Raw genomic sequence first — 20835 nt, forward strand, 5'->3', positions numbered from 1 at the left:
TGTTTCTAAATTTTTGTAACACGAATGTTCGAATAAAATGAATAGGAAATTTATCCAAATAGGTTAATTTTTTTTCTTTCTAAACCTTTTATATATTAAAGAAAAAATATAAAAATAAATTTATAAATATAAATTATAAATTATTATAAATTTATATAAATAAAGAAATGAAATATGCAATACTATTTTTGATGAAGTTCTATGAGATATGCTTTCTATCAGAAATGCCAAAAAATCGTAACAATTCTGCTTTGAATTTTAATTTTATTATTTCAATAATCACGAAGAAAAAAAAATAAATAAATAATTAAAAATGCAAAAAATGTTCGTTGAAATTTATTTCTCAAGTTATAAGGAATTTAACGAGGGAAGGGTGATAAAATAGCATCTTGAAATAATAAAATTCCGCTACGGGAAGAAACGTTAGAAGTTCGCAGTCTTAGCGGAAATTTGTCGCGCTGGGTGTAGAGGAATGCATAACTTGCTACATTTGCTGCGATAAAACTAGAATCTATTGCCGCTATAAATCGCTATAAATATTTCTCGATATCCCATTTTTAGATTTTCATTAATTATGCTTATCTCAAGATCTTATCCAGCGTAAAAATCTTTGAATCAACGTTGATAAAAGATAAAATTATAGAAAAGAGAGATTGTAAATATCAAAAACGTTTGTTTATAATTTTAATTATAAAATTGTTGGAGTATGGAAAACAAAATGGAGAACAAAACAACGATATCAGACGTGGATAAAAAAATCTCATTTTATAAATCAAACTTCGACTCGAACTTCAATTCGCATTTAATAAATCGTCCATCACTTTATGAAGCTACACGATTCACGTAAATTCTCTAAACTCGTCCACTTCGTTCCGATTCATTTCGAGCAAAAATCCCGAAACGATATTTCGAGTAGAATCAAGTAAAGATAAACGTAATCCCAAGTTGCACGAGTTCGAATCGAATCGAGATAACATAATGGAAAGAAAATCGTCGTTCAACTCGTCGTCGTGCAATTGAATTTCATCAGCGTTGCACGCACGAAACCGTCGTTCCAGTTACATCTCTGATCTATTAAAATTATGATCGTTCGTGAAACGAAAATTCCTCGATTCGAGCCGGCACGACACTCGCTTACGGTATTCCATAAGCGTACGAGTTATGCAGTTTGGATTGGAAACAGAGAAGCTTACACGTGTCGTGCAATCGCGAGGTTCCTTGCTTAAAAATATCCGATGAGAGAGAGAGAGAGAGAGAGAGAGAGAGAGAGAATACATGCACGCAGTTTGTTTTATGAAAAATGTTTTGCATTTTTTTTTTCCTCCATTGTTTCATGGAGAATAATTAAGAAGATAAAGATTAATTGTAAAAGATTTTGGAAATACAAGAAATACGTTCGAAATTTTTACGAACAAAAAAATAGGAAAGGAAAAAATCGAAGTATCTTTTTTTTATATTCGTGAGTTTTATATTAAAAAATTCAACGACGATTTCTTAATTTTTAAGAGAAAATTGTGTTTAATCATCGAAAAAATTTCGAACGAAATCAAGAAAGAAACAAGTTGAGAAAAAAAAGAGAAAGAGAAAGAAAAAAACGTTAAAAATACCATAATCCCTCTAATTGCGTCAATTTGAACCGGGTTGCTTTTTCTTTCTTTTTTTTTTTTTTCCACTGTTAACGAGGCAAAATACTAAATTGTGAGCTAAATTTGCGGCGATTGTCGCCGAAAAATCTTGATCGAATTTTGGAGGCGGAGGTTGCGTTATATTATTTTGGGAAACCGCGACACGTTGAAAATTGGCGTACTTATATAGCCCAGCCGGCTATATACTCGCATTACGAATAACGAGCAGATATCCCTTCTGAATGGTTCGAACGAACGCGGTAATAACGTCAAATGGATATAATGATTTTCTCCCACGTATTCGTTCACGTTTGCCTCGTCTCATTCCACGCTTTTAATCCTATCTCTCTTTATTATATACGTATATATGTATATACATATGAATTTTTATATCAAACGAACGCGCATTATTATATTTCATTTCTCGCTGGAATCGATACTTGATGTTAAATATTTATATCCGTTTGAGAAGATCCCTTTTTGTAGAAATAAAGGAGATTTATTTTTTTAGGAATATAAGTAATATAAAGTACGTGTAAATATAGAATAAAATTTTGAAATAATTTACAAACTTTTCCACGATTTTTTATATCCATTATATATGCTATAATTTTCGTGTTAATCTTATCGTATATTTTTATTTTTGTATATATATATATATATATATATATATATATATATATATATAACATGTAGCTATTATATTATTTATTTTTTATCAAGGAATAGGAAGAAAAACATAAATTCGAGGTCAAGAGAATAGTTTCGTTCAGTCAAAATTTATATTGGTCGAAGTTATAAATAAAGCCACTTCGATAAGTTATATCAAAATTTTTAACTTGGTTATCTTTTTCAACGGGTTAATGCCCAACTTTGGTTTCGCTGCGATAAAATATTATATTGCGTTACTTTTTTACAAGGTTTTCGAAATTCTAACAATCGAATCGTCGAATAGATTTTACATTTTTTCCAAATTTTCATAGTTTATCGAAATCTACTTTATCATATGTCGATGCGAGAAATAATTCCTAGGGTGTTTAAAAATCTAGGGAAGTTTCCAAATTCTCTTTCTTGCGGTGTTTATTAATTCAATCGCAAAGTCGTCGAAAGGAAAAAGGAAGATACGGACAAGTTCTTCTCCTTTGAGGAAGAAAAAAAGAAGAGAAAACAACGTCGAGTCGAATTTGACCAGCATCGAAAAGATGCCGAAAATGTTGTACGGATCTTGTATTATACCCTCTCGATTCGACGAGACAAAAGCGCGTGACGCGAATGTAATTTCTTCGCGCACGAACGGATACGGACTTCCGACCATTCTTTTCCGCCCTTCCTTCCCGAATTTCCGCGTCTATGTGTCTCTGTGATGATTTTCAATCGAGCCACGTTCCATGATGAAGAGGAGTCGCTCGGAAATGCGATGAAATCGAACCGAGAATCACATTTCTTCTTTTCTCTTTTTTTCTTTCTGAATCCTCGAGACACGACGATGATAAATATTGATAATTTTATATTAATTTTTTGTTACCATCTCTTTCAATTATTATATGGAATAATACGAATATCATTATATTTTTTGCTCAGTTTGAATTAATGATTAATATATTTTTTGCTCGAGATAATGATACATTTAACATTGTAATATTAGCATATTTATAGATTTGAAAAAAATCTAAATTTATAACATAATTGATTACATGCAAAAAAAGAATAAGTTTTCGATTTGAAAAAGATCTAAATTTATAACATAATTGATTACGCGCAAAAATGAATAAGTTCTCGATTTGAAAAAAATCTAAATTTATAACATAATTGATTACGCGCAAAAATGAATGAGTTTTCGATTTGAAAAAAATCTAAATTTATAACATAATTGATTACGCGCAAAAATGAATAAGTTCTCGATTTGAAAAAGATCTAAATTTATAACACCGTGTAATTGATTACAAAAATGAACAAGTATTCGAGAATAAAAAAAAAAAAAAGTTGGGCGATTCTGGTGTTGGATTTCCTCTTAGATGCGTAAATATCCCTAAGTCTAGTAAGTCGGTATATATCTCTAGAGTGATTCACGCGGCTCGTAAATCTCGTTTCCCTTCTCGCTCCAAGTATCGCGACAAGTATTTTTATGCTGGAAAAAAGAAATATCGCGACGCTCGATCGTCGGAAACATGCAACAAAATGCACGCGACCAGCCGGCGTGCTTTTAATTTCGATCCACTCGATCCAATCTCTAATTACGCGGGGTTGTTAATTAAACCGAGCCGGTAATCAACGCCTTCGACCGATTACGCGTCGCGTGCGATATAATAAAAGGCGCAGGCAAGATTTTCGCTTCGCTTTATCGGAGGAACGGTGACAGTTTATCATCATTCCGTTCGAAAACGCGAAGAACTGGTTCTCTATGATTCGAAAATTAAAACATTTAAGGAGAAATTGATAAAAGAAAAGAAATTAATAGACGTAGAGATGGATTCAAATTTTTTTTTTAAATTTCCCGCCACAACGTTTCCACAATATTCGAACGAATTTGATATCTTGTCGAAGAATAAGCGAGAAAAAGAAAGGGAAGAAAATATTACATTTGAAATGGAAAATGGAAAGCAAAATGAATTAATTAATTGCAGAAAGATTCGTAAAATTATATATGATAAATTATAGAAGAAAAATGGACGATGATGGAACATGATCGAGAAAAATTTTCCTCATCTCCATAAATAAACATTACGATATATAAATCGGTGCTTAATTAAAACCAATTGAAATTATCTATGCAAAATTGCGCAAATAAATTAACATCATTGCACGCTCGATTTTTTTTCTTTTTTTTCCAAAACGCATTAACACTTACAAATGTATGTTTCAACGAAAATATTTCGTCCATTTGATTTTATTTACTTTCATTCCGTGGTTAATAATAGCACGATGACAAGTGAAGAGAGAGAGAGAGATAGATCAATAGATATAATTGTGTTACTATTCGATTCTCTTCGTTCTTCACGCGATTTGCATACGCAAACATCTACGAGAAGATTAACGACAGTGTCAACTTTTTTTCTTCTATTCTAATCGGAGAATATTTAATGCGAGAAACTCGTTGAGAGTGTTTGAAATAAATAGGATTAAGCAAAGTAATACGTGAATGTGATAGGATAAATAAAACGAAGAGGAGAGATTTAAAAAATTTGTGTACTTTTTCATCGACTAAATTATTCGTTGATTTATCGAATTATTAATTTTTTTCCTTCCGATCTGTATTTAATTCGATAATTTAATTCGAGATTAATATAATTTAATTATTTGTTGAATAATTAATCGACAGATTTTAACGCGTATATATCGAGTAGGAAAAGAATTTCTTTTTTTTTTTTTGCCAATCATCCAAACAATTTTCTAAAAAGATACGAATTAATTTTAATTAATTATTGCAATATCCACGTGTACGTATTATTTATGCAGAGAATAATTTTCTGTTATAAGATAGCCGGGATCAGTTTTCTGATAAACGAGTCATTGCAATAGAATTGATATATCGTAGAAGTTTATGGTACAATATGTTAACATACAATGTGAAAAGATAATATAAAATGTAAATATAAATGTTTAAATTAAACCTGATACATATATTTGATTTGCCAGTGTAAATAGATTTGCTTAATCCGCTGTAGTTTACATCGAATACATTTTTCCACGTAAAGACACGACGATCGTTAACACGATGATCAAAGAACAACGATTTTCAAAGAATGATTATCTTGATACTATTATACAATTATTACATTAATGACAAAAATGAGATTATCAATTTGAAATAATAGAGAATATGTTTCTCGATCGATAACTTTTCGATCTTTAAAATCCAATTACGAATCATCGATGATCGAATTTCTCTTCCTCGAATTCGTATTTTCTTAGACAAAAGTTTCATACGTTTCTACAATTTTTTTTATCATCTTTCGCAAAACAAAATTGAATATAATATAGATATGCGATAGAAATCGGAAGAAAAAATAAATAACAATTTTTATTTACCAACGAACTCGATTGAAGATCGTGTTAATAAATTGAAATTTTACATTGCCAATACGAAATCCACACACGTACACGCTCCTCGTAACAAGGACACAACTGGTGCAAAGTGTGGACAGCTGTCGACGGGGGCCAAGAAACTATTAACGATGTCTTCGTTTAGAATTATTGTTTAGTCAGTTGCATGTATACGTGTATATATAAAGCGAAGTGTCGGATTAACTGTCGATACGAGCGAGCATCGATATTAATCGAGGAGGAGGAGGAGAGATGGTGCGATCGATTTTTTTATATCGGCGAAACGCTAGTGAAAACGTTAAGGAACTGGACAAAATTTACCTTAGGCGTGTCTAAAAAAAGATTCGACGCACGATTCTGGAGCAAACTACGAATACGTTCAAGGATCTTCTTCTCCATTCGAATCGACCTTGCACACGAAATAACAACCGATCGTTTATGTAACCAAGAAATTTTATATACTCGCTTTGTTGTCTTGCTCGCTTATTTACATGTATAGGGTGTAAAACATATATATAGGGGAAACGCGACAACCGTGTATTTCTTGTTTACATTTACACGCCTGTGGACGAGATAAATAAAAATTTAATAGGCGAAGTGAGTCTCGACGAGAGAGATCCGTCCGGCTTGGTTTGTTTTCTTTTGCGATATAACGAACGTTTCAAGGTTATCGTTGTTTCTCTTCCGAATTGTGTACAGCCGTGGCAGTAGTAGTTTTCACGATTATTTCCGATTCGTATCCAAATGGCAAGATACTTATTCTTATGCACGCGTGGCTAAATTTCGAATGTCTCTGATTTCATTGCTTCTGCGAGCAAGACAGAGAAACTCTCTATTGCGACGAAACAGAATTATACTTTTCTTCTTTTCACACTTTCTTTTCACACTTCTACAAACGAAACAGACCAAAAGTTCCAAGAATCACCGAAATATACGAATAAACGAAATTTCTTTTTCTCTTCTAGATCTCGTATATACAATACATCTTTAAATTTTTTCCAAAATTTTTTAATATTGCCTTGCAATTTATAAATATTTTGAATCTCTTTACGATTTGTTAAGAAAAAAATTCCTAGGGAATTTTTCTAAAAGTTCCCTAGAAAATATAGGGAATAGTTTTTTAATTTTAATATCGCGAAGTATGTATCGTGAAAACCTTAGAGAAGTTGAAACTTAAGATAACAGATATCCGTCCATTAATTCATACTCGAAGTTGAACACCATCATCGGTCGTTGGATATAAAATACGCAAACACCGCGAACGTTACCATGACTCATTCCTTCTATCTGTACAAACAAATCAGAGCAACCAGTCCCGGGGATTTAACGCATCCGACTTAATGGCAATTTCAACGCTAAACGATTATCTCTCTTTCCGTTTCACGTATATAATTACGCTCATCATCGTTGCACACGATTAATAATACGATCCCCCGTCAGAGGCGCGATATCGACCATATAAGACTCGTGCTGGATTCGTGCTGCTCGGCGAGCGATTCGTCTCGTATCTCGCCTATCGCTCTCCCTAATTAATTTCCCATTCTCTTCCATAGGAATCCTATTATTAACGAAAGCCTATTATTTAACGTGTATGCATCCACGTTGATATTGGAAAAATGTCAACTTTCTTCGCGTGTAAACAATACATACGATAAATGAAAAACAAACGAATTAGATTATAGACGATACTCGATCGATAATTTAGAGATTGAGGAGTTGTTATTTTTTACCGACAAGTCTTTTCTTCGAGTTTAACGAAGTTTCTTTATATCTGGGTGAAGATGAAACGAAGAAATTTTATCGAGTACGTTATTGAATGTGGAAAAAGAATTTGAAAATTATTAGTCTTCGATATTAGAGGGAGAAGATGATAGATTCGTACAAGGTTAAAATTGTGGAAAATTGTTCTATTGGTATCCGTTTTTTGCAGTTTGCTTTCTTTTGCCAAAGAAAGCAACCGATATCGAAACTAAGACATTTTAAGACGCGAGGCAAAATAATAGATCGGCTTCTCGAACTCGTCTTTGTATATTTAATCAACTTGTACATATATTTAATCAATAAATAATGGTAATCTTCACAGATCTACATACGATACCACTTCTATATTAATCTTTAATTGAACAGCTGAATCGCGCCTCCTATTGAAGATTTCCTATCTTCATGTATTCCTTTCTAACAAAACTTTTCTTCTCTTTAACTTACTAGTTTAAAATCTCTCATCTTCTTCCTCTTCTTTTTCATTATATTTATCGATAAATAGCAAACATCTTCCCTTAATCTTCTTTCGCACGTGCAAATTTTAATAATAATTTCTATATTTCATTTTCACCTATTTCAACAAAATTATAATAAACTATAATAGATTAATGATCGATCGATCTTAAAATATTATTAATTAGAAAAATTCTCGACTTGCATCGTTAATAATTATATCAAGAATATTATACACACACATAATTTTATGAAAATATTTCATTTTCATCTATTTTAACAAAATTATAATAGATATAGATACTTCGAACGATCAACCCCTTTAATGATCGATCGATCTTAAAATATTATTAATTAGAAAAATTTTCGACAACGACGATGCAAATTTGACTTCTAACAATAATTTTTCTTTATATTTCATTTTCACCATTTTCAACAAAATTATATATAATTAATAATCGATCGATCTTAAAATATTATTAATTAAAAAAATTCTCGACTTATTCATGATTAATAATTACATTAAGAATATTATACACACACATAACGCAATGACGATGCAAATTTGACTTTTAACAAATTTAATTTTTTAATTTTTCTTTATATTTCATTTGCACCTATTTCAACAAAATTATATATAATTAATGATCGATCGATCTTAAAATATTATTAATTACAAAAATTCTCGACTTATTCATGATTAATAATTATATCAAGAATATTATACACACATATAACGCAATGACAATGCAAATTTAACTTTTAACAAATTTAATTTTTTAATTTTTCTTTATATTTCATTTTCATCTATTTTAACAAAATTATAACAGATGTAGACTATAGATACGTATTTCGAATGATTATCCTATTAATGATCGATCGACCTTAAAATATTATATTAATATAATTACAATTATTATATTAATATAATTACAAAAAATTCTCGACTTGCATCGTTAATAATTAAATCAAGAGTATTATACATACGCATAGCATAACGACGATGCAAATTTGACTTTTAACAATAATTTCTTTTTATATTTCATTTTCACCTATTTCAACAAAATTATAACAGATTTAGACTATAATAGATACGTACTTCGAACGATCAGCCCTTAAAATATTATTAATTACAAAAATTCTCGACTTGCATCGTTAATAACTATATCAAGAATATCGTACACACGCATAGCGCAACGACGACGAGAATATCAAAAAATAGACCATTAGTTACTTTTATCCGGAGGAAAATTGCAAACGTAGCAACGTAGTTTTACCTTGACCAATATAGATAACGATCCGCTGTTTTGTATCGAAGGCCCTTCCATCCGTGGAAGATAGTAGGTAAAGTAGGTAAAGAGTAATTTGCTAATGGATGCAATTTCCTAGCTTCGAGGAAACACAAGGCGCACGATTTCTCTTTTGCTTCGTTTCGATGCAATTTCGCGAAATTGTGCTCGATTTTTATCACAGAATCCTCGAATGCTCGTCCAATTTAATATCGATGCTATCTCTCTCCCTCCCCGCGCGCAAATGGGACCGCCGGATATCCCTAGGATATCCCTAGGATATCACGTCGCGTGTAATTTCTTTTCCGTTACTCGTCCCTTTATCCATCTCCTCCTCTCTTTCGACTGCAATCAAGGACAAAGATGACGGTGATTCCTTTTTCCAGGGAATTTTCGTACGTTTTTGGTGAATGAGATCGAAATTTGGAACGTGGAGATTTTTTTTTTTCGATCGAGGAAAATTGTGAAATAGAGAGTGGATCAGTTTGTCTCGAATCACACGTGATGATCTTTATTCATATGAATTACGTGAATTTGATCAACGAAAAATAAAATTTATACATCGTTAATATTTTTACACGAATTCTAAATAATCGATAAATAATAAAATTGGTAATATTATTAAACAATTTTATATATTTTTAACAATGTCCTATAAAAAAAAAGAAATCTGAAAATTTTCACGGATTTTTATACATTCCAATCCATTTCTTTGGAACATAAAAATTTATATATAAATTCCAACGAAATAACAGAGAAGTGATTTTGCTGCATAAATTTTAATAAAATAAAAATCACATTGTAAACGAAAGATAAACGTATCAATAAGAAATATCAGTAAGTAATTAATAGTAACACATAAATGTTTCATTTCTAACCTTGAAGATCGTGATTATGCACGTAAATGAATTAATCTTGATATACGATTTCACACGATATGATAAAACGTATGAAATATTGCATTAAATTTAAATGAATAAAAAAAGTGAGAATCATCTTCGTTTCTCTCTAAAATACTAGATGTAAAATTTGTATTTATGCATATTATTTCGTAGCTCCCCCCTCCCCTCTCACTAACATTTTCTTCTGGCACCAGTCTTCTGGTTTAAAAAACATTAGCCGTGTTGGCCGCTAACTTGAAAAATTTTTAACTAAAAGTTAAAAAATATAAAATAGTTAAATATAAAAGTTTAATAGTTAAATATAATAGTTAAATATTAAAGTTAAATATATAAATTATTCATTAAAATGCTCGAAATAACAATTATTCTTTAGATCTTATATAATTATAATTAATCAGTAACCACAGTTTATTATTTCGAATAATAAAATTATTCGAATGATGCTTTCGAATAATAATCACAGAAACTATTGCGAAGATAAAAGAAAGAGCGTTAAAAAGTTTCTACGATATAAATAGAGTCGAAGTGGAAAATTATTGAAGCAACTTTATTCTCAACTTCGGCTATTAAAATTTTCGCCATCATCTCTGTTTTTATGTATATGTATATATATATATATAAATACTATCACGGTAGAAGAATTTGCGCTACACAAGTTGTCACGGGTGAGCCAAATAATTGAGTTAGCGTTCGATTATAATTATTGGCAAACGTACAATTCGATAAATCGTATCCCTTGATATTGGGAAATACATTGTGTCTGTGGTGGTTTGCGGTCCGCATAGTCGACAAGGTGCCGCGAAACGGGCTCTGATCAATTAAGGTCGATGAGACGATAGGTACAATTTAACGCCAATTACGATATACGCGATTTTGTGTATATTTTTGTGTATTTTTGTTGAACTCTATAACCTATTCAGAACATTGTATAATTACATATATATTGTATAATTTATATTATTAATTTTTTAATATGAGAAATTTACAAATATAAATAGGGAAGGTTTAAATAATTATTTTTTAGAAATTTCTTTCTCTCACCAGTTTTTACGTGTTTTTATATTGTAAAATAATAAAATGTAAAATCACGAATTAATGTGGAAAAATTTAAGTTTGAAATTTCTAGGTTTAATAGATTCGAATCTTTAAATCGAGTATATATCGAGTACAAATTATAGCATTTTGAATTCGATGTTACAGATTACAATGGCTTAAGCGATATTCAATAAAATGAGCGATTAAATGGAACGTGAATTGCTGATTATTCCAATTACGACTCCTCTTAGATCGTATCTACGTTTAACAACTTATTTTAAGAATTTCTGTTTCGATTAAAAACTTTTATCTCAAAAAGTTTAAACTTTTATATCTTAAATTTTTATTTAACGATAACGATTCATTTTTAAAAAAAAATGAAGAATGTAAAATATAGATATTTAGAAATGTTGAAGAAATTTTTAATTGAAACTTCGTTTGAATTAATAACGCATCAATTTAATTTCCTTTTTAAATTCTCTAAATTAATAAAATAATAAAAAAAAAAAAAATCTCTTGAAAAAACTGTTTAAATTTTGTTACCTTTCACTTCGTAATCGCGAATAAAAAGATGATTCTGTTCAAAATTCTCTAGAAATAAAATTCCCTAAAAATCCCTTCACGCGTCGTTCAATTTACTTATCCACAGTCGATAACCACCTTGAAAATCTTTATAATAAAGCGAATATTGTATCATAATATAAAAATACGTACGTGATTTCACGAAACATAAATATTACCACCAGCAAAGTTCTTTATTATTCATCGATAAAACGACTCGATACACGAAGCTAGTGGCCTTTCCTTCCACGACGTCGATTCTCGCGTGTTTACTTTCACGGACATTTTGTCGCGTTTCCAATCGCTCGATGAAATTTATTCAGTGAAATTTATCGCGAACGAAAGGATCGATCGTCCAATGCATTTCGAAAACATTTTTCCCGCGCGTTAATCCCCGATTAATTCGTGTCAAAGTTGATTGAACCACCGAAACGAGAATTGACCATCACGCGACACACAGAGAAACCAGGTTTTACGTAACTCTCGACGCATACCCCGTTATCGATATTCCTTTTACGTATTTCGCCGCTAAATGCGCGGTTTTTAACAATGACTTTTCCTCTACGATTGGAAAATAACGCAATTTGACGTCATAAAATAATTGTTAGGTAAAAAATAACCTCATTGATTATCTTATATACGATCTATTTAAAATATAATTTTCCAAGTGTTTTCAACGAACGAAATATTTTTCTTTCTACGTCATATTTCCAATATTTTTACAATATCGTTGAAATAGAAAGAAGTTAAGAAAAATGATGAAAATTGTAAAAGTCTATTAATTTAAACGTTTGAATCATTTAATTTGGCTTTAAAAAATTCTTCGATTTATTTTAAAACGTATCTTAAAAAATACTGGAGTCAATATTATCCTAAGTAAGGAGAATTATAATTATCACGGAATAGGGACAAACTATTACGGAGATAAAAGGAAAAGTGTTAAAAAGAAAAATCAATCTTTCGTGTCATTTGTCGAAACATTCTCGATTGCATTCCTCGAAATTGTTTAAAGAGAATTCCATCATCGAAATGTCACGTCTAAGATCACGCGGAAACGGACGAGATGCAAACGAAATACAGATATTATTGCGCTTCTGACAACTCGCAAATCGGATTTTGTCGACAAGACGGCAAACGGTTCGGTCAAACGTATCTATTCCTTCGAGATCAGCCGATCTCCTCTCTACGAGAATTTCATGATCGACGTCGAGGTCTCATCTTTCGAACACGACAGCATTTCGAGTAGCCATTTTTAGATTCTTTTGTGAAACGTGTGCAACCGAAGAGTTGAAAAAGTAACTAGATAAAAATTTCGAATAAAATTACTTTAAATAATGTTTGAATATTTATTTGTGGCTATTATAAATAATTCTTTTTTTCATACAATACAATTATTCAATTATTATAATTGAATAAAGTATCGAAATAATTTTTAATTTCAACTTTATGAAATTTTTCTTTTTCATTGCCCACGATTTTTCCACACATGAATATATCAACCATCTTTTTTTCAAATTAGAAGCAAATATAAGCTATTTTATCGAGAATATTACTTTTCTTCAAATTAAAATCAAATAAAAGCAAACTTAACCTAATCTAATCTAACCTAACCTAACCTAGGCTACTTTACATTAACCACGATCAGAGGTGAGATTAACCCGTTGGAAAAATAACTAGTTAAAAATTTCGAATAAAATTACTTTAAATAATGTTTGAATAATATTTATTTTGTGGTTATTATAAATAATTCTTTTTTTCATACAATACGATTATTCAATTATTATAATTGAATAAAGTATCGAAATAATTTTTAATTTCAACTTTATGAAATTTTTCTTTTTCATTGCCCACGATTTTTCCACATGAATATATCAATCATCTTTTTTTCAAATTAGAATCAAATATAAGCTATTCCATCGAGAGTATGCTTTTCTTCAAATTAAAATCAAATAAAAGTAAACTTAACCTAATCTAATCTAACCTAACCTAACCTAGGCTACTTTACATTAACCACGATCAGAGTTGAGATTAACCCGTTGGAAAAGTAACTAGTTAAAAATTTCGAATAAAATACTTTAAATAATGCTTGAATAATTTATTAATTAAATAGCTGTTAATTCGCTCTTCGTATAACTTCGATCGTTACAGTTATTCACGATTATTATTACGTTTTGAACGATAAATTATCGAACTATTAAATTTTATCCATCACTGGTGGGTATCGTGTATGGAAACACAAAGGTGTCACTGTTGCTCGGATCTGCAGACACTATGGAATTTGAGTATAGATTATGAAATTAGTCAAATGTAGAGTGACGATATATCGATTCGATATCAATGTTTCGATAGATGTATGATTGGAGGAGGATAAAATTAGTCAAAAGGTAACGATATATCGATTGGATGTATCGATAGATCTATGTTTAGAGAAGTGTCACGATAAAATTAATCGTATATAAAGTAACGATATATCGATTGTATGTCAATGTTTCGATAGATTTGCAGATTGGATAAGAATCACGATAAAGTTAGCGAAAAGATAACGATATATGTCGATTGGATGTCAATGTTTCGATAGAATTGTGATTGGATAAGGGTCACGATGAAGTTGGCCAAATGTAAAGTAACGATACATCGATTGGATGTCAATGTTCTCATAGAACTGTGATTGGATAAGGGCCACGATGAAGTTAGCCAAATGTAAAGCAACGATTGGTTGTCAATATTTCGATCGGATCTGTGATTGGATAAGGACCAAGATGAAGTTAGCCATATATACAAATAATAAGGTAACGATTGGTTGTTCGTGTTTCGATAAATTTGTGATTGGATATCGATCCTACTGTTTCGACACACATCCACGTGTAATCGAATAAAATAAAATTTTGGAAAAAAAGGAAAAAAGAGCATATCAAGAATGCACAGTTATAAATGTTGTGAAATCAGTCGATGCTATTTTTTAAACTGAATAAATGCATATGAATGAATAAATACGTTAAACGATAAAAATAACTAACCAAGTTAAAAAAAGAAAAATAGTGACTTGTAAATCTATGAAATGCCTTCCATTCTTGATTACATACCATCATGCATTATTCAAAAAAAAAATTTTCCATTTTGATTGAAGTAAATTTATAAATAGACGTACATAAACCGCTATTTATACTTTGCAAATCGATAGTTGAATAAAAATGAATTTCCACATCACGGAAATATAACGTTTATCTTTCCTGTCCCGTTCTATTTCTTTACACAAGATTCGAAGGGACGAACTTTACTCGGATGACTCGATGGTAAAACGGTTAACCGATGATAACGATTTATCTACCGTTTACGGCATCTTTTTATAGACGCTTTTATAGCGTTCCTAAGTATTTTCTTTTTATATTTCAGAGATTAAAGTTCATAGACCTGATGACAACCGGCCAAAGAATTTTTAGCCCTTCCTTCCTTCCCTCGAACACCAAAGAGATAGAGGTAAGGATAGGTACGATACATAATATCTCTAACTGGAATTTTTACCCTTGCAACTTGCCTATCGTTATCCCTTCCACTTCGCCAAACTTTCAATGTTCATAATTCTTCTGAACCAATGAATTCCAAATTTAGAACCATTATAATCCTATATATTTACAACTATTCATCGAATATTATTAAAAAGTATACGTAAGAAAATTTAGGAGAGTGAAAAAAGTGGAAAAAATGGAAAGTTATCGAATGGAATTGAAAAACAGTATACAAAAAATATCTGATATATTATTAAAATTATCTTTTTCATAAAAAAAAAAAAATTATATCAAGTCGTGTTTTTCAAACAATATTAAATTCTGTTTGAAATATTTTTTTATAATAATAAATAATTCGAGCGGGTATGTTAAAATTTCAAATAGCACGTATTCAAGCGTAACGTTTTATCGACGAGCCTTTTTTTTTCCCTCCCCACCAAAACAAATCAGATTTACGATATCAATACGTAAATAAGTACGTAACAAATCGTACATTTTTACGACAAAAAAAAAGAAAAAGAAAAACGGAAAATTTATAAAATACAATAAATCGTAATCAGTTTACGTAAGAATTTCATTCCGTTTGCGTATACAAAAAATCGTAAACAAAGTGCAAGTTATCACGCCATCGATCAAGATTATATTCCTATTCCTTAAAAAACGACAAATCAAAAATCTTAGTAGCGAAAAAAACTTGTTATTCGATTGCACGAACAAAGGTGCATATCTATATACTTCGTATATAATAGAGCACCAGCTTCGATTTATCAAAGTCGAGTTGTACGTTGCCAATAATACTTCTTCAAATTTTCTTATCGCATCTATCAATATTCATTAACCGGAGATAACGGGCCGTTAACGATAAAAATCGAAATATTATTCAAGGAACTCGGGAAACGAGTTAAGCTGGTGTTAAATGAAAAATTAATGTTTTATGAACAAAGTTGCGGAATAAAATAAATCGATCTCTTTTTAAATTTTTAAAAAAAAATTTCTTTTTCGAAATTGGATTTTGAATTGTTCATCGCTTGATGTTACAAACTGTTTCAACTGTGAAATTTTTTTCTCAAATTAAACGCTATACAAAAATCAATTAAAATTTAAAATGTAAAATTTTTGAAATAAGTCTCGAAATAGTGGAAGAATTGTTTCCATTTTTTTTAAAAAATATAAAAGTAAAAATTGTTTTCGGTTTTTCGATATATATATATCGTTTAATTAAAAAAAAAAATTATTTAGTTTCGAAAAGGGTTTTAACATTTTATACGGATCATTGTATACTTAATTTCATCATTTTTTTTCTTCAATAGCTATTCAATCTACCGCGTCTAATGCGAAACTTAGCCACACGTGCATTCATTTTTAAGGGTTGTTACCCTCTACTAAAAAAAAAAATAATAGGGTGGATATAATGAACATAGTCCTTTCCTTCTCGATGCACAAGTCTATCTATGTCCTCATCGCTTTAATATGTATTTACTTTGGAAAATTTAAAGTTGATTTCGTTCAATAAAACTTGATTTGATAACTTTACTTTTTCTTTAATATTTTTGTTATTCCATCTACAATATTATATGTAGTATTATATATAATTATTATTATGTGTAATTATTATTGTAATTTTTCCGATGTATTTGTATTGGTATCTTTTCTGATTTTTGCATTATTTTTTTTCTATCGTTTTAACTTTCATTTTAGTATTTTTGTTACATTCGTTTTATTTTTGGAATTCTTTGTTTGTTATATTTTAGTAATTTTTTTTTTTATTCGAAAAGTTAAACCGTATCTTGTTTGTAGAATATCTTGTTTCCTTATGACGAAATTGCTTTTCAAATGTGAAAATTTTTCATCGCGATAGGATGTATTTCAGGTATTATGACAGAAAAACTCATGGAATAATAAACTAGCCCACTGCTAACTCACAATAGACACTGTCTATGAAAATGGCCGGAATATACCAGAGACATCTACATTAGTCACCGAATGGATCCTGTTCATGGTAGATAATAGTCGTCGAAAGTTTTACTTCACAATACAGAGCAGATATTAAAGCCTTGTCATTCAAAGGAATTGAATACATAGAGATTAATAAAAATTTATGTGAAAAATTCTATAAATCATCACGAGATCGATATTTTTTTCATTTCGATTGTTGATAATTCGTTTCGCGATACTTTCAATCCTTCTTTTCAAGCATTATTATCGATAGCATTTTTTTGTCCTTCTCTGTTCGTCGAGAAATCGATCAGAGTTGCAAAGTATATTTAATGTTATAACTTAATATAGGTAATACTCACGAAAAACGTCAGAGCCTTTATCCGTCTTATATCCATTTCTACCTTAGGCTTCCAGGGCGGTGAAGCGAGAGAAAACATGGAAAAATCTCACGGACGCGAGCGAGCAATCGATCATACGACACTCGACACGTTTGTTTTCACTTACAATGAACGTTCCCGTAACGATTGCACGTCTCGAGCAAAATTTCTTGCGCGGCACGAGAGAAATAAGTCAAGGCTTCTCGAGTCTTATCTACCGATGCACGAAACCGAGGAACTTTCCGCGGCCATGTTTTAACTATACCACATCGCGTCGACACAAAGCGCGTCTATTTTGCAACTTTCTAAAGATGCAATCGAGCCTTCCCGCGAAAACAATTGGAAAAATCTACATTAGTGAATTTTTAAACTTTTTTATATCATTTTATACTTCATAATTTCTTACTTTGAAGAAAAATCGCTAATTTATGATGACATCTATTTGATCATGTGACACATGATCATGTGACTATTATGGTGCTCATCCATAATTGTCAGTAGACCTGCTAGTGACGCCTAGTGGACATCGATGATAAACGGATATATGGCAATAAACAATCCGAAAGGTATATTTTCATGAATAAATCCATGTTATTTGATTCGCTGTAACATGTCATAATTCAAACATAGTAATATTTAATATTATTTTTATCACAAGATTTTTAATTTGTTTTAAACAATTTCGTAATAATAAAAAAAAACCATAGAAAGAAAAATTATTTTCCTGATTCCACTATATGTATCAATATTGCATAAAAAATTTAATAGTTAAAAAAATATATTATAATTATATGCTAGATATTCACATTTCTTTTACACTTTTTTTTTTAATTTTTAATTTGTTTTTTCTTCTAAAAAAAAATATTTTATCGCTATAAAATGTTAATGTTGGAAATATTTCATGCCAAATACCTAATAATTTAGATAATTAGTATAATTAAGGATAATACTTAAAAATTATTTCCAAAGTATAATTAAATTCTGTTTTTGAAATAAACAAAAATTTTTTTTTAAATTTTTTAAAACTAATTTTCTCCTTTCTTTATATTTTTAAATTCAAATATATAGATTACGTCAAATCATAAAATTACAGTTCCGCAAGCACGTGGTATATGCAACTGTACAAATAGAAAGCGATCTTAATTAGAATAACAATCAGAAAACTTTGACCGAAACACGTGAACGATAAATATATACGATTATCGTTGAATTTGTGCGTTTCATTAACAAAATGACCAAAGTAATTTTATATTGTGCAAGATCGTTGTGTTAAATCGATTTTGAAAACGTCGAAAAGTAAAGAGAAATGAATCGAAACAACAGAGCGAGCGAGGGTCTATGTCAGGTGTTTCGAACAAATACAGAACGAGATTAAGAAAGAGAGGGACCATCGAATACGGAAACATTGGCGCGAATAAACGTTGTGGTAGGATAAGAGAGGTTGCGGTAGGACCTTGAACCTGTTGCGCAAGAAGCGGATTCAGGTTCGTTCAGGAAAGTTTCGTTTTCGCGGAAAGCTCTAACCTATAAAGTATTATAACCGCAGTCATAAAATCGGTCATTGTCGTATTATAATTATCCTGTCTATTTCTACCATTCATATAATTGTACATATATTTGAAGTAAACAAACTTTTTTGTGTTAGAAACTAAAATTTTACCTCATTTATAACTTTTAATAAACATGTTTGCGATCGATAATGATACGATTCTGCAAATGGTAAAAATAGTAGGATTGATCATCATGAAAAAATAAAAGAGTGAAATAAAGAAATCTGATCTGGCAAAACCAGTTATTATGTTAATTTTTTTCCACCTTTTTTTTTTTTTTTCTTCTTTTTAATTTCACGATAATTTTTCAGAGAATGATGTCGGATGATGTAATGTAAATTTGGTGGTGACCATGGTATAAAGATACTATATGTAATGATATTTATTATTTAATCGTCGAAGCATGGAGATTTAAAATTGGGAACGAAAAGTTTTAATTAAAACAGAAGAGGAACATATTTTTTCACACTATTGCCCTGAGAGAAAATGGACTACAGGACGAACATGCAGGACGTATTAAACAAACTGAACGATCGCTTGTATTATAGATATAGCAGCATGGGAACGAGTCTCTAGAATAAACTTAATTAAAAAGTACAACGAAAAGGAAAAAAGACAGATTGTTATAAAAAGTTTTACATTCACCTGTGTGCTCGAAAACGAAGAAAAAATACATATATGTATATATGTCCAACTTCAAATAAAATCATCATTCACACGTATTTAATCCAAATAAAAAAAAAATATATCGATCAATTCGTCATGATAATATTTAAAATGGAAATAAAAAATTATTGAACGAAAATTTTTATTCCATGTTACGTTTTTCAGGGATGCGAGTCAAATGTGACGTAATATATTATATTTATCATCGATGTCCACTAGGCGTTATTTTTCATCTTTCTGACGATATTGATAAAATAAGAATCTTTTACGTAAAAACGCAAATAGAATATCGATAGAAAAAAAAAAGAAAAAAGGCAAAAAAAAGAAAAACGAAATTTTGAAAAAATTGAAATTCGCAAAAAATTTTGAACATGAACAATATGCGTTCAAAAGAAAAATCATAAAATGAAAAAAAAAAAACTCGTATGGGAATTGATATATTATTTTTGTATATCGATGTAAAATTATTTTATATAACTATTTTTCCTAGATTTATTTACAAAGTTTTTAAAATCGCGAGAACGACGCAATTAAAATCGAACAAGATTGCCACGTTCTATAGAACTAACACACCTATGAAAATCATCGGTATTTCTTCGAAAAAAATTGCACGATTCTCTTCTCTATCAAAAGTTTTTTTTCGCTCACTTTTCGAAACGTGAGATTAAATGTAACAAGTTGGAATTCTTGCAGATGTTCACACGTTTCGCATCGCGTGGTGGCAGATGACTTAGTCACTAAATAGCAAGTACAAGATAATCCTCGTATAACAGAGAGGTTATGTTCCAGAAAAATGTCGCGCTACGCGACATTTGGATTATATGAAACAAAAATTTGTTTATGTTTCTTATTGAATCTAAAAAAAGACAATACGATATTTTAATTAAATTATTTCAAACATTTGTTGTTTCTGAATTTATTTTTTTTTGAATTCCATGGAAACTCTCGCCTCATATATATTATTATTTAATTATAGATATAAAAATCATATCAAAATACGATAATTTACTCATTACCTGTGAACAATGAAAAATCTATCTATCGATTGAAAAAAAATATATTAATTTTCTAGATTAAAAAAATATTCATCGATAAGATGATAACGAAACGTTAGCAATGAATCGCTTG

At 30.1% G+C, this 20835-nt stretch overlaps 1 protein-coding gene and 1 long non-coding RNA gene across 4 annotated transcripts in view; one reads left to right on the plus strand and one right to left on the minus strand.

The window, feature by feature from the left end:
* The window catches only part of LOC411534 (circadian locomoter output cycles protein kaput), a 72487-nt gene that overhangs the window by 26065 nt on the left and 25587 nt on the right, over window positions 1-20835 (minus strand). The window lies entirely within an intron of this gene.
* Window positions 17475-19528, plus strand: LOC107964760. Its single transcript, XR_001703764.2, has 2 exons — window positions 17475-18057; window positions 19353-19528. It is a non-coding gene; the product is annotated as an uncharacterized LOC107964760 (long non-coding RNA).

The sequence above is a fragment of the Apis mellifera genome, linkage group LG7, assembly GCF_003254395.2.
Source record: "Apis mellifera strain DH4 linkage group LG7, Amel_HAv3.1, whole genome shotgun sequence".
Lineage (NCBI taxonomy): Eukaryota > Metazoa > Arthropoda > Insecta > Hymenoptera > Apidae > Apis > Apis mellifera.